Below are 16,010 nucleotides of genomic sequence, written 5' to 3'. Positions count from 1 at the left end.
CAAACTCATATAGTACAAAAAATAATTAACTTAAACGAAACACTTGATACGAAAAAGAAGTTACAATCATTTTTAGGATTAGTTAACCAAGTAAGGGAATATATCCCTAAATTAGCAGAAAACTTAAAACCACTACAGAAAAAATTTAAAAAGGATGTAGAATACCATTTTGACGAAAAAGATAAAATACATTTAAAGAAGATAAAAATTATGTGTAAAAAATTACCAAAACTATATTTTCCAGATGAAAAAAGACAGTTCACATACATAGTACTAACTGATTCTAGTGACCACAGCTATGGAGGAGTTCTAAAATATAAATATGATAATGAAAAAATTGAACACCATTGTAGATATTATTTAGTATCATACACAGAACCACAATTAAAATGGGAGATAAATAGGAAAGAATTATTTGGATTATATAAATGTTTGTTAGCATTTGAGCCATATATCGTTTATAACAAGTTTATTGTAAGAACAGATAATACACAAGTAAAATGGTGGATAACACGGAAAGTACAAGATTCAGTAACTACAAAGGAAATAAGAAGGCTTGTATTAAATATACAAAATTTTACATTTACAATTGAAGTAATAAGGACTGACAAAAATGTTATTGCAGACTACCTATCAAGACAAAGGTACCCAAACTGATGAAAGCCAAGAAACAAAAGATTTATTTGCAATCCTTACTACTCTATCTTTACAGATGGATGGTATGGGAAAAAGATTACAACAGTTAGAGAAAAGCCAGCCAAGTCAGCAGCATGACTATAAAGATGCGGAGCTAAGTCGATTGGAAGACTCAAAACTTCCAGAGTTAGAAGGAGACGTTGGGAAACTCCAAAAAACCCATAACAAAGTTTGTTTATATACAGCTGCAGGTACAAGTAAACAAGTTAACAAGAATCCACATACCAATGTCAATTTAAATAACATATTTGATAAACCAATTACTCCGAAAAGGCCAAAAGAAACAATAGTTACGACACCACAAACCTCAACCTATGCCAACAGCCTACACCAAAATAAAAAAATATACAACCATATTACCCAGACCTATATTGAATATATATATAAAATTCAAATATTTCTAAACCTTAACCCCAGAGCAACTACTACAACAGATCCAACACAGGACTATATAACCCAAAAACTCCAAGGATATAATAGGCTTATTGCACAGCCAAAAACTAGAGCCAATTTAGTTAAAACATGTTACAATTACGGATTACTTAGCACGGTATAAACCTATGATGGGGAAGAGATAGATGGAATACCAGAGCTATATAAAGCATTTATTACATTTAAAAGAATTACAAAAGGAAACCTATTTTTTATAAAATTCTATACATCACCAGCTGAGATACTATACGATGAAATAAAACCTATTATACAGGTTGTAAAAATACGATTGACACGAGATATGATAATACCAGAAGAAATAGAACAACAACCAGAAATACCAAAAATCGAGATACCAGGTTTTTACGCCAACAAAAGAATAATTGGAATAGCAACTATTATCCAAGAGCTAGCCAACAATTATTTACAAGAAAATGCTATCTGGAGCTACTACTCAAGATATCAAATAATGATATATGCGAATTCAAGAGAACTACGACAAGGAGATATGGATGAAGTTCAAGTTCCAAGCTTGTGAGGATATGACCCGCACCACCTTTTTCGCTGCAGTGATGACTTTTGTTAAACAAATAATGAGTGACTTGGATCGACTTCAAAAGGATCTTGCATATAGGCCCGTGGCGAGACCGAATGATGTCCCGCGGGCACCAGGAGCATTAATGTATGCATGATTTTTCATTTGAGTCTGTATTTCATTTTCTGTTAGAGTCCATTAGTTGTTTTGAGTCTGTATTTCCTTTCTGCTGGAGTTTGTCAGTTGTTTTCGAGTCTGTATTTTCTTTTGAGTATGATAGTTTATATTCGGAGTCTATATTTCGTCTTTGCATCAGAGTCTGATAGTTTCTTTTGGAATTTGTTAGTTTTAAGTCTATGTAATCGAAGCATTTGCTTTTTATGAAAACTGAAAATCCCAAAATATTTTTATTATTTACTTTCACACTTATCTCCCAGAACTATGCTCAGTCTGATTTATGCGGGGTCATGATACGTAGGCAATCTTCATAGTATTTGACCATAACCAAAAAGGAAAAAAGAAGAAAACGAAAAAGAAAGAGGAAAAACAAGAGAGAAAAAGAAAAGAAAAGAGAGAAGAATAAGAAAATTAAGAGAAAGAAGCAATAGCAAAAAAAAGAGGGAAATGAGCGGATAAAAAACAAAGAGAAAGCAAGGGCAAGAGTGAAAAGACGAAAAGAAAAAAAAAAGAAAAAGAAAAGAAGCTGGGATAATGCAAGCATCCGATCAAATGCATAATAGAAACGGTTAACTGCTTAGGTGCATTCATTCCCCAAAATGTGCGGTTACCAATTCTGTTAAAGCCCTAATTGCTAACAAGGTTGTTGTTGATGTATTGAGTTCAGGTAGGTGGTTAGTTGATTGGCATTCTGGCAACTCACTCATACAACACCCGATGAAAAGACAAGCTGAACATGGCCAACCAAGAATTGGAGGCAAGTATTGTTGACCCGTCAAAAGAGGTAGAAGAATTGGATTTTAATGCGATGAAGTAAGAGATGTATAAGTGAAAGCAGCAAATGGATGAAATGTACCAAGCCTGGGCGAAGGGACACCCACCACCGGTTTATCCCGCCAACCCTGCTTATATCCCACTATTGGTTCAACCTCAGGAACCCCCACTGTGAACTCATCTCCTGCCTTTCCCCTCTACCAACAATGCCACTGCACCACTTCCCATACATCACAAGCTCCTCCACCCAGACAAGCCCCGCACCCTCCCCCACCAATCACACCTATTTTTGTGGCACCTCCACCTGCTAAACTACACCGATCTTCCAGTGAACCTCTGTTCCAGACTCACGACAACCAGTATTATCCCCCTGAACCCACCTTCAAAGTTCTAGAACTATATTCTTACACCCCTCATCTTTATCTCCCGGCAGAGACCGAGAAGCCACCCAAAAATCCCGAACATGAGGAGATGATCAGAAATGTCAAAAGCTTAGAACAATCATTCAGAGATATGAGGGGGTTGGGGGGTCAAGTAAGTGTGGCCTATAAATATTTATGTTTGTTCCCAAATGTTCAGTTACCAGCAGGGTTCAAAATGCCCAAGTTTGATATGTATGACGGGCATGGAGACCCAGTAGCACACTTAAGAGGATTTTGTAGAAAAGATGAGAGGAGCAGGCGGAAGAGATGAATTGCTGATGGCATATTTCAGCCAAAGTATGAGTGGATCGACATTAGAATGGTATACCAGACAAGATCACAGCAGGTGGTACACATGGGACGATTTGTCCCAAGCCTTCGCCTGCCATTTTCAGTACAATCTTAAAATTATTCCACACCGACTGTCATTGACGAAGATCGAGAAAATGCCTGGGGAGAGTTTCAAGGAATATGGATTCCGTTGGAGAGAGCAAGCAGCGAGGGTTGACCCTCCGATGAAAGAAAGTGAGGTGGTTGATTATTTTTTACAAGCTTTAGAGCCCACTTATTTTAGTCACTTGGTGTCAGTAGTGGGCAAGTCCTTTAATGAGGTTATAAAAATGGGAGGCATGGTTGAGGAGGGACTCAAGTCCAACAAGTTCATGAGTTATTCCGCAATCAAAGTGACTACCCAGGCCATTTAAAATGGTACTGGGGGTGTACTCGGGAAGAAGAAGAAAGAGGATGTTGCGACAATTGAGTCAGGAGGTTGGGTCGGATCCAGGAACCTTCCACGTTACTACAACCCGCCTCGACCCTATCACCAAAATTACCCCCACACTCCATATATCCCACCACAACACTACTACCCACCGCCAAATCCCCATTTTTCCGTCCACCACAACAAACCTATAACTAACCTCCTACTCATGCACAATGGCGTGCTCCAACTCCACAAAATTCATACCCAGCTCCACAAAATACCTACCCACCCATAAGAGCCTACAAAAATCCCCCTGGAATAGGTTTTCGGCCAAATCAAGCCTTTAAGAATGAGAGGTTGTAGAAGCAGAAGACTTTCAATCCATTGGGATAATCATATACTAGTCTATTTCACAGATTGAGATAGTTGGGTATGTTGAATCCGATCGAGGCTAAACTGCCAAATCCCCCTCCCAAAAATCTTGACCGCTCGGTCAGTTGTGAGTATTGTTCAGGGGCCCCAGGTCATAACACAGAGAAATGTTAGAAATTGAAAACAGCTTTTCAAGAGCTCATTGATACTAATCGGATTGAGGTACAAGCTCCAGAGGCACCCAATATCAACCAGAACCCATTGCCAGCCCATCATGAGACAAATATGATAGAGATAATGCATAGGGGAGGGGAGCATAAGAAGCCTTCGCAAACTGTCATGATGATTTGGGCTAGTGAAGGCAAGCCGTTTGAAAGGTCAACAAATAATGAACCATCTACGGTGGTCAAGAAGGGGTTCTCAAGTGACGTTGCTGGGAAACATGAAAGAGCGAAAGTGGTTGTGCCAGGAATGACAAACAAGCCTGTGGTAATTGTGAAGAGTGCCTGCACATATCCTGTTATTATCAAATCGGTAACTCAATTACTGATAGTCATTAGCAAGGTGGTCCCGTGGAATTATGAATGAGTGACAGTGACTTATAAGGGGAAAGAGGTTAAAGAAGAAGTTTGTGAGACCCATGGTTTGACTCGATCGGGGAGATGCTTTGCCCCCGAGGAGTTAAGAAAGGCTAAGATCTCCAAAGATAACCTAATGTTGGTGAAGAAAGCTGTGACCGAGAAAGAAGCAGAGGAATTTTTGAGAAAGATGAAAGTGCAAGACTATTCCATTGTGGAGCAGTTAAGGAAGACACCGGCTCAGATCTCACTATTGTCATTATTGATCCATTCAAACGAGCACCGTCGGGCTTTGATAAAGATCTTGAATGAGGCCCACGTTCCTGACAAAATCTTAGTAAACCACATGGAAAAGATAGCTATCAAGATATTTGAGGTGAACAAAGTCACTTTTCTGATGATGAGTTGCCCCGTGGAGGGTACTGCTCTATCTGACGGTGAAATGCAAAGATTCCGTGGTTACTCGGGTACTGGTTGACAATGGGTCTAGTGTGTACATTTGTCCTCTCTCCACGTTGAACAAGCTGACAGTGGAGGATGAAAGAATTCACAAGAATAGTATGGAGGATGAAAGAATTCACAAGAATAGTATTTGCGTTCGGGGATTCGACGGTGGAGGGAAAGATTCAGTCGGGGACATAGTGCTTGAGCTCACAATAGGGCCAGTTGAATTTACTATGGAATTGCAAGTGCTCGATGTGGCTGTTTCTTACAATCTGCTGTTGGGAAAACCCTGTATTCATGCTGCCAAAGCAGTTCCGTCTACTCTGCATCAAATGGTCAAGTTTGAATGGGATCGACAGGAAATTGTTGTGCACGACAAAGATAATTTGTGTGTCCTCAGTGATGCCATTGTTCCATTCATTGTGGTTGAAGACGACAAAGGCCATGGGTTTATCAGGTTTTTGACATGATATCGGTAGATAAAATTCCAGAAGGGAAGTGTGTGCCAACTCCGAGGGTAGCTGCTTCATCGGTCATGGTTGCCATGGAAATGTTGAAAAATGGTTTTGTACCAGGCAAGGGTTTGGGTGCATCTCTGCAAGGTATCGTACAGCCGGTTTCTCTTCCTAAACACTTGGATACATTTGGTCTAGGGTTCAAGCCCATAGTCGCATACGTGAGAAGAGCCAGAAAAATGAAACAGAGAGCATGGGCCCTTCCAAAGCCAGTCCCGCGTCTTTCCAGATCATTTATCAGGCCTAGTACCAGAAAGCGCCCAGTGACGACGGTTCCCAGTTCGGTGGTTGATATGGATGGAGATTTTATGGAAAAGTTCGAGATGATATTTGATGAAGTAAACATGGTGGAAGCTGGAGAGGATTCTAGCAAGGCGGATGTGCAATTTGTTGGGCACAATGCAAAGATTAACAATTGGGAAGCTACTCCTCTCCCCACCAGGAAGGAGTTTTGGTAGTTTGTTGTGATTTTTTCAGTTTATCTGGATTATTCCAGGGTTGTAATTAAGATTCCATGTTCCGTCCGTTTGGATGTATAAACCTTGTTATCTTTAATTTCAATGAAATGCAATTTCCCTTTTTCTCCCTTCCTGATAGTTTTATTTTGTTTTTATTTTCTTCCTTGTACAGTTCTTTTTATGTTGGCTTCAATGATATGACATGCATGCGGAATCTCCGGCCCAGTCTTAAAAGCCAATCTATGTCTGAAATAGTAATTCAAGAAATAGAGTGTGATGATGAGTTGGAATATTATGAGGATGAAGCCTTCGAAGAGATTAGTAAAGAACTAAGCCATTTTGAAGAAAAACCCAAGCCTAAACTAGTGATATAGAAGCAATCAATTTAGGGGACCAAGATAATGTCTGAGAAACTAAAATAAGTGTCCATCTTGAACCACAACTCAGAGAAGAGATAATTAAAGCACAGTTCGAGTATAAAGATGTTTTTGCATGGTCCTATGATGACATGCCGGGTCTAAGCACTGGCTTGGTGGTTCACAAATTGCCCACTGACCCGGCATTCCCCCCCGGTCAAGCAGAAGCTGAGGAAATTTAAAAATGATATGAGTGTGAAGATTAAGGAAGAGGTCACCAAACAGTTTGAAGCCAAAGTCATTCGGGTCACCCGGTATCCCACCTGGTTACCCAACGTTGTGCCTATGCCAAAGAAGGATATCAAGACTAGGGTGTATGTTGATTATCGAGATGTCAACAAGGCAAGTCCAAAAGATAACTTCCCATTGTCGAACATCCATATATTGATCGATAATTGTGCCAAACATGGGATTGGTTCTTTTGTGGATTGTTATGCAGGCTACCACCAGATCTTAATAGATGAAGAAGATGCAGAAAAGACGACATTCATCATGCCTTGGGGAACGTACTGCTATCGGGTTATGCCATTAGGTTTGAAAAATGCTAGGGAAACCTACATGAGGGCAATGACGACCATATTCCACGACATGATACACAGGGAGATCGAGGTTTATGTGGATGACGTGATTGTAAAGTCTAGAAAGCAGTCTGACCATGTCAGAGATCTGAGAAAGTTCTTCCAAAGGCTTCACAGGTACAACCTCAAGCTCAATCCTGCAAAATGCGCATTCGGTGTTCCATCTGGAAAGTTGTTGGGATTCATAGTCTGCCACCGAGATATTGAATTAGACCCGTCAAAGATCAAAGCTATCCAAGAATTTCCACCCCCAAAGAATAAGACCGATGTGATGAGTCTGTTGGGGAGATTGAATTACATCAGCCGGTTTATCTCTCAGCTCACCACAACTTGTGAGCCTATCTTCAAACTGTTAAAGAAGGATGCTGCAGTCAAATGGACAGATGAGTGTCAAGAAGCATTTGATAAGATAAAAGGGTACTTGTCAAACCCACCTGTGTTGGTCCCGCCAGAACTAGTGAGACCTTTGATTCTGTATTTAACAGTCTTGGTCAATTCATTTGGATGTATGTTGGGATAGCATGACATCACTGGCAGGAAGGAGCAGGACATATATTATCTCAGCAAGAAGTTCACATCTTACGAGGTTAAGTACACTCATCTTGAAAGGTTGTGTTGCGCCCTAACTTGGGTACCCAGAAGCTGAAACATTATTTGTCATCTTATACTACTTACCTCATCTCACTAGGATCCGTTGAAGTACATCTTCCAGAAGCCTATGCCCATGGGAAAGCTCGCAAAGTGGTAGATCTTGCTCACAGAATTTGACATTGTCTACGTGACTCGGACTGTGATGAAAGCACAAGCATTGGTCGACCATTTGGCTGAGAATCTTGTGGATGAAGTTTACAAACCTTTGAAGACTTACTTCCCCGATGAAGAAGTAATGCACATTGATCAGTTGGAATAGATTGAAAAGCCAGGATGGAAACTTTTCTTTGATGGGGCTGCTAACATGAAAGGCGTTAGGATATGAGCGGTATTTGTTTCTAAAACAGGGCATCATTACCCTGTTACGGCTCAGCTTCGGTTCTACTGTACAAACAACATGGTTGAGTACGAGGCATGCATATTGGGTTTGAGGATGGCTGTGGATATGGGTGTCCAGGAAGTCTTGGTCTTGGGCGACTCGGACCTTTTAGTGCACCAGATTCAAGGAGAGTGGGAAACACGGGATTTAAAATTTATACCGTATCGACAATGTTTACATGATCTTTGTCAGCGGTTCCAATCAATAGAGTTCAGGCATATTTCGAGGATTCATAATGAGGTCGCTGATGCTTTGGCTACTCTGGCATCAATGTTACATCATCCAAATAAGGCTTATATGGACCCTTTGCATATTCAGGTCCACGACCAGCATGCTTATTGCAATATGGTGGAAGAAGAGCTCGATGGGGAGCCTTGGTTTCACGATATCAAGGAATACATCAGGATGGGGGTGTATCCAGTACAAGACACAAGTGATCAAAAGAGGACAATTAGGCGGTTGGCAAGCGATTTTTTCTTCAGTGGAGGGGTTCTGTACAAAAAGACTCCAGAACTTGGGCTGCTGGGATGCATAGATGCTAGGCAGGCTACAACTGTTATAACCGAAGTACATTCTGGAGTCTGTGGACCGCATATGAGTGGGTACGTATTGGCAAAGAAGATTCTCCGAGCAGGTTATTATTGGCTCACTATGGAGCGAGATTGTATCAGTTTCATGCGTAAATGTCATCAGTGCCAAGTGCATAGAGATTTGATTCATTCTTCACCATCTGGATTACACACGATGTCTTCACCATGGCCTTTTGTTGCATGGGGCATGGATGTCATTGGGCCAATCAAGCCATCAACGTCGAATGGGCACAGGTTTATTCTGGTGGCCATAGACTATTTCACCAAGTGGGTAGAGGCTAAAACATTCAAGTCTGTAACCAAGAAGGCAGTGGTTGATTTTGTGCACTCAAATATTATTTGCCGGTTTGGGATACCAAAGGTGATCATTACAGACAATGGGGCTAATATCAATAGTCATCTGATGAAAGAGAGCTGTCACACCTCCTCTTTTTGCCTACACCCCCCGAGAGGGATGTATAAAGGAGTTTTTCCAATTAAAGGACAATCGAGACGGGATTATTTCATTTAAAGATTTAGAGTCGCCACTTAGGAGATTTATGGTGTCCCAAGTCACCGATTTAGAATCCCGAATCAAGGAAAAGGTTGACTCTGTATTACAGTCCACGAACCAGAAATCCTGGTAAGGAATTCTGTTAACCCGAGAGAAGGTGTTAGGCATTCCCGAGTTCCGTGGTTCTAGCACGGTCGCTCAGCTGTTATATTTGGCTTAGTTATCTGATTTTAAACAATTTTGAACCTATGTGCAAATTTTAGTTTAACCACCTTTATTCATTTTAAAAGAAAATTGCAACGTTATTAAAACACGTCTCGAACTGCGTCATATAAATGCACCCGTGGTCTTTGACATATTTTAACATCGTTGAGATTTGGATTTGGGCCACATAAATTCACTCCCAAGTTTAGAAAAATAAATTATTAAAATAACGTGCCTAAAGCAACTACGTGTTTGCAACTTTGCGAGGGCCAAGGAAAATTTGCTAAATGGCACACCTCGATTTCTAAGGATTTTAAGGAAAAATAATTAAACGAGGGCCTAGCATTTGAGATTATATTCGGCGTGGCGCACCTCAACTCCATTTTAAAATGTTATTCAAACTTAGATTTGAAGGGCCATAACTATTATTATTTCTCTAACATGGCCTGCCCCAATTTATTTTTTAGGGATCTAGCTGAATGAAAATCATTGAAAGGTACTAATTGCTGAGAATCGACCCTACTGGGTAGCTGATCCTGCGTCGCATAACTAAGCTATTAAATGAGAATTGTTCCAACAACGATGCTCTCACAATGACGAACGATGGGTTTAGCAAAATTAAACAAGTTCAAGTCCATGAAGACCCAAAAACAGGGACAGACTGCCAAGTCCGTCATAAGCTTCTTCAACTGGGCCAACGTTAGGCCCAGTTCTATGAATTCCCACATTTGCTTGACCAAATAAAACCAATCAGTTAAAAGATATAGGAAGACAAGGAATTAAACTAATAAAATTATTTATGAACTTTAACTAATTAAATAAACTCTACAATTCATGTCACCTAGCAATCCAAGAAAACACCTCCACCCTAAGAAAAAAAATCAAAATTCAATAAAAAAATGGTCACGACCAAAATCCAATAGGCTTTCAGACGAATTTTTTTATACCAAACAATGAATGTGCGAGCTAAATGCCATTTTTGTTCAGTTCATTGTTTAACATGAACTACTACTAATTTCAAACCCATGCATGAAGTGATAACCTACAACTGAACAAGACCAAATGAGATAAGCACTAGGACCATTCCTGTTTTTACTCTTGTGACCCAAACACAACAGTAGGCCTCATTGCAGATAATCAACCCAACACTACCCTACAGCCCATGAACTGGTCCCTAATGCTATCCATATCTTAATAGTAATAAAAATTGTACATCAAAAATGAGATTATGACATGAAACAGAGATAAGATTTAACTTTTAGGTTGCAGCTTCCATATTCAGAAGGATGAACAAGTCAACTATACTACAAGAGATTTAAATATTATACTCCCATCTAAACAAACAAACTGCAGCTAATTTACAAACCCAAACTTGCTAAACTATAACACCGGGCTATCTTGTAAATGTGATTCAAACCAGAAATTTAAATGAACAACTAAGAATGTAAAGAAGGTATAAAATACATAGCCATCACAAGATCTTTGAAGGATAAAAGCTGAATTTCAACATTTATCACTAATCTCCCATGTTGAACATACATTTGAACTTCACATGCGATTCAGGATGTAAGAAGTACCTGGATATTGAGAGAACAAATACAAGGGTAAGGAATTCAGCAGTAGCAGTAGCAGTCAATGACCTAATGCAGAGGCAATCAAGAGGAAAAGAACTTTAAAATCAAGCTTTTAAACCCAATCGACCAGAGCTTCAAATAAGACCCTTTTTACCATTATCCTTAAATCATTTCAGCTTCATTTGGATTCAAATTTGTTCTTAGAAGATGGAAAATTAAGAAATCCACAGAAGAGACCCAAGGTAACAGTATTTTCACTGATGTTTTTTGCCGCTATAATTTTCTTGTATTTTCTATCACTGAAGTTCTTCCTTGAGAGTCAAGTTAGGATGCCTTTATAGGCAAGGCACTAGGGCATCCTCAAAGAGTTCAAAATTGCACTTAAAACCTTCTGAAATTTTTATTTTAGCTTAGGAATCCCTAGTGTAAATCTCAAAATTTTAAAATAGCCCCCACCCCAGCTTCTAGGAAGCTTCCTATTCAATTGAATGAGATTTTTTCACCTAGATTTCCTAATTTACCCCTTAGGACCCCCATTTTTTCCTTAAGAATCTATACAGAGCATGGGTAAAATTGACCCAAATCAATTTGGTATGGTTCCGTATATCGAGATCTTGGACTTCAAATTTTCATGATCCAAGTCCAATTGAATTTTGACAAACCCAAATTTCGAAATCAACAAACAAACTTTTTCGGCCTAAGTGACCTACCAAGTCATAAAGACTCATGAGGTCTTGGGCTCAAAGGAAAAATAAAAGAAGTTCGAACCAATCTAACATGCATAAAGAACATGACCCTGAAAAATTAGGAAGAAACGAGAAAGAAACCAGAAGAAAAGAAGAAAATAGAAGATAGAAAAATGATAAAAAAGAAACGAAGGAAAGATTAAACAAAAGAAAAGAGGAGATACCTACAAAACTCGGACAGTAGAAACTAAACTTTGAGTCTTCAAACCTTCCAATTCTCGGCTTAATTTATATTAATCGTGTGTTCTTATCAAGAACGTACGAATAAAATCAAACAAAACCTAAAATCTTCACTGAAATCTCAATTCGGCAGTTTTGGGAATTTAGGGTTCAAACTTGGATTCAATATTCGACGAGGTCTAGGGTGATTCGAGGGCAAAAGATTATGGATTTGGGATGAGGGGGCGAAGGGGGTTCTGTGGTGTGGATTTGGGCTGGTTTGGTGGTGGTGCCACCAATTAAGAGCGGTGGAAGCTGAGGGCGGCGATTTAGGGTTTCTGAGGTGGGGTGCTGTGAGAGAGACAATTGAGGGAGGGGGGGGGTTAACGATTCAGACCGTTATATATTAAGTATGAGTCAGTTCTGGACCATTTGATCAACTGAGATCAACGGTCCAGATCAAAAAACGAAATTACATCGTTTAGTGTTAAGGGTGGACCGAGTATAGGGCTGGTTTTGGGCTGGGTTTCGGGTGGTTTGGATGGGTTCCAAGGGGAATTAGGTTTGGGTCATGGGAATTTTGAAGACTGACCCAAATTTGAAGCACTCTTTTGTTTTCCAATTTTTCCATGCTTTCTTTTTCTTTTCTCTTTTTTTTCTAAAAAAATAAAACTAGCATCCTAAATTAAAATATCAAACCAAATTAATTTTACAAAATACTAATTAAACCTAACTAATTACCACAATTATCAAATTAAAGAAAAACTAACGTAGAAATCAAAAATTAGAATTAAAAGGTGCAAGATGACTATTTTTGTGATTTTCCTTTTTCCCTTTTTATAAAATAACCCAATTACTCAATTAATACTAACATGCTAAATTAAATCCTAGAAACAAATGCACATATATTTTGTATTTTTTTCATTAATTAAAATGCACAGACAAAATGCAAACAATTAACAGAAAATGTCACAAAAATCCAAACAATTGAAAATGCTGAAAGAAATTATTTTGTTTTGAATTTCTGGGAGTAATTCATATAGGGCAAAAATCACGTGCTCACAGCTGCCGCTCTTTGCTCGAAAACACGAAGAGTTTTCGTGCAAAGATAAAGTAAGCGGATACGAGCGAATTTTTCCCGTTTGAATACCCCGTGGGAAGCATTTTTGAAAGATTTGACCGCACCCTGCTTCTGAGGTTGGCTACATATCCTTGGCTGAAAAGGAATCAAGTTAGTGTAGTTCAGGAATGTCTGGTTGCTGGGACTACCATGAAGCTGTGATTTCACTGTTGTTGTTGTTGCTGCTACTGCTTACTGCATCCCTTTATTACACCATGATAAAATAAAAAGAAGCTAGACTATACTATGATCTACGCATTACAAAATCCTATCTATATCTTCAAACTTGCTCTTGTGGTTCTTGTTGCCTTGTTGACTTGTATTCTCCCGGTGGAATCCCTTTGTTACCGCCTTGAATTGTAATCTGAGATGTTTTCCATTTCTCCAGGTGGATGCCTGACTGCCAACTACACTTTGAGATGTTTTTTTTTTCAGGTGGACGCTTGACTGCTAAACTTGAATGTGCTCCCTGCTCTCCAAGCGGGCTCCTGACTGCTGACTTGAAATGTATTCCCTGCTCTCTAGGCGGGCTCCTGACTGCTGACTTGAAATGTATTCCTTGCTCTTCAGGTGAGCTCCTGACTGCTAAACTTTGAATGTATGCCCTGCTCTCCAGGAGGGCTCCGGACTGCTAAACTTGAATGTATTCCCTACTCTCCAGGTGGGCTCCTGACTGTTGACGTGAAATGTATTCCCTGCTCTCCAGGCGAGCTCCTGACTTCTAGCTTGAAATGTATTCCCTGCTCTCCAAGCGGGCTCATGACTTCAACAAAATGACTAACAGAGAGGAAATTTTTCTGCCCTAGTTTGGGTATCTGGGAACATATGTAAGTGTAAAACGAATCACATTACTAACTATCAATAAGAACTTGAAAGCTAAAATTTGAATTGTACTCCCTTGTTCTCCAGGTGGGCTCCTGGTTGCTGACTTGAAATGTATTCCCTGCTTTCCAGGCGGGCTCCTGACTTCTAACTTGAAATGTATTCCCTGCTCTCCAGTGGGGCTCCTGACGACTAATTTGAAATATATTCCCTGCTCTCCAGGCGGGCTCCTGACTGCTGACTTGAATGTACTCCCTGCACTCCAGACGGGCTTCTGACTGCTGACTTGAAATGTATTCCCTACTCTCTAGGCGGGCTCCTGACTTCAACAAAATAGACAAGAATAAAGAAAATTTTCTGCCTCAGTTTGGGTATCTGGGCACAGATGTGAGGGTAAATCTAAATCATATTTCCAAGTATTACTAAGAATTTGAAAGCTAGGTCCCATTATTTAGGGGGGGTCCTAACAACTCTTTACTAAATGACAATTTTAAATCTACGTTATATCTTCTACAGGCGTGACTTCTACTAAATCTTGCTATCTAAGAGGGTCTTTAAACTACTCCCCATTATCCAGGAGGGTCCTGAAAATCAAAAGTCAAATTTTATCTTAAGAGTGGCAACTTTTATAGTTGAATTATACTACCCTACAGCAGAACTTACGCTAATTATTTTTATCTAATCGAAATCTTAAAGCTAAGTCCCATTATACAAGAAGGTCCTCAGAACTCCTAATTGAATCCTATATCGAACATGTAAACTTCTAAGCCAACTTATATTCCTTTGGGATACATTTATGCTAGAATATGCTATTTCTGAACTTTAAACTAGGTCCCATTTTCCAGGAAGGTCCTGAAATCAAAAATCAAACCTGTTTGGTGATTGCCTTTATCCACGGAGGGTTTCTCCGAAAAAACCAAAATTTCCTGCCCCTTTTTAATCAAATAAAAAAATTCATCAGTTTAAAATGTGGTGGTTAGTTGATGGCATTCTTTGCTGAAGGTCTCTCCGCTGCATTGTTTTGTTTTGACTGGCTTCCCCGAACTAGCCTTGAACCGCTTGACTTTTCGACGGACTTTCAAAACCCTATGACTCTTGATGACCCGCGTGTTCTATACCTGAACCGTTGTTTCACACCTCTAACCCCTTTAACTGAACCTCTGCATCTCCCGTGAAATTACTGAATCACTCTACTGATGGAACTTTTGCTGGCACTTTATCCCACTTTACATTGTGCTATCTTCGGTATACTCTGGCCGCATTGTGCTTTGCAATTTTTGAAGCTGGTAGTGAGCTTTGAAATTCCTTCTTATTTACATTGGGAACATCTTAGAGAAATAAACTCAAAAGAAATAAAATGCAATGACTTTGCGAGTTAAGGATAAGAAGAATCCAAAACAGGATGACTGCTAAAAGGGAGAAAGAAAAGAAACTTACCTGAGTGGAACAGCTGGTGCCAATGATCATGACATGCATTTTGGATTAATCAGCCCAATCTGTCCAACCAATCAACATTCAATTTCCATACTTTGTTGCCCCGGAATTTCCATAACCTGATTTATTCACCCCAATTCCCGACCTTGTTCATCCTGCGGTGCCTTGAAATCTTTTCACCAGCAGACCTTTCTCAGTCGTTCATCTGTCAACTCATTTTCGCCTTAAGGTGCCCGTGAGGGTTTTCACCAATAAGACTCCCTCATTTTCATTTCTCTCTGCTCTCATCGTCTTACGGTGCCCGTGAGGGTTTTCACCAATAAGACTCTCTCATTTTTGATTTCTTTTCCCTCTTTGGACCAGAGTGTTGCCCCTGATATAAATCACCTCTACCTGCTTGACTTGGCATTTCTCAAAGACTGATCGGAAGGTCTTTCTTTGGACCGTAATATGGGCTTTTGGATGGGATTAGAAAGAAAGGGTATAAAAGGCTCAAAACAATTCGAATGGGTTCAGAATTACAACTTTCGGAATCAGATTTCCTACAACGACCACAACTTCTGCCCCAGTTTTCTTGTTTGGGGACTTTTGGATTTTTATTTTGATGGGACCGAACCGTGAGGCTGCCTGCGTATCCTTAAAAGTAATCAGGTCAAACGTAGTTCATGTCATAGAAATTACTTTGTTGTTGTGATTTTCTCTTTTCTCTTTCTTTTATTTCTCTTTTGCTTTGTTTCT

The 16,010-nt window shown here is 39.7% G+C and overlaps 1 pseudogene; it reads left to right on the top strand.

The window, feature by feature from the left end:
- The first annotated feature begins 613 nt into the window (after positions 1-613).
- On the top strand, positions 614-1,666 carry LOC138881269 (uncharacterized; annotated as a pseudogene).
- The last annotated feature ends 14,344 nt before the right edge of the window (positions 1,667-16,010 follow it).

Source organism: Nicotiana sylvestris, chromosome 11 (assembly GCF_000393655.2).
Source record: "Nicotiana sylvestris chromosome 11, ASM39365v2, whole genome shotgun sequence".
Classification (NCBI taxonomy): domain Eukaryota; kingdom Viridiplantae; phylum Streptophyta; class Magnoliopsida; order Solanales; family Solanaceae; genus Nicotiana; species Nicotiana sylvestris.
The sequence above is the reverse complement of the archived record's forward strand: the minus strand, read 5'-3'. Positions and strand labels throughout refer to the sequence as shown.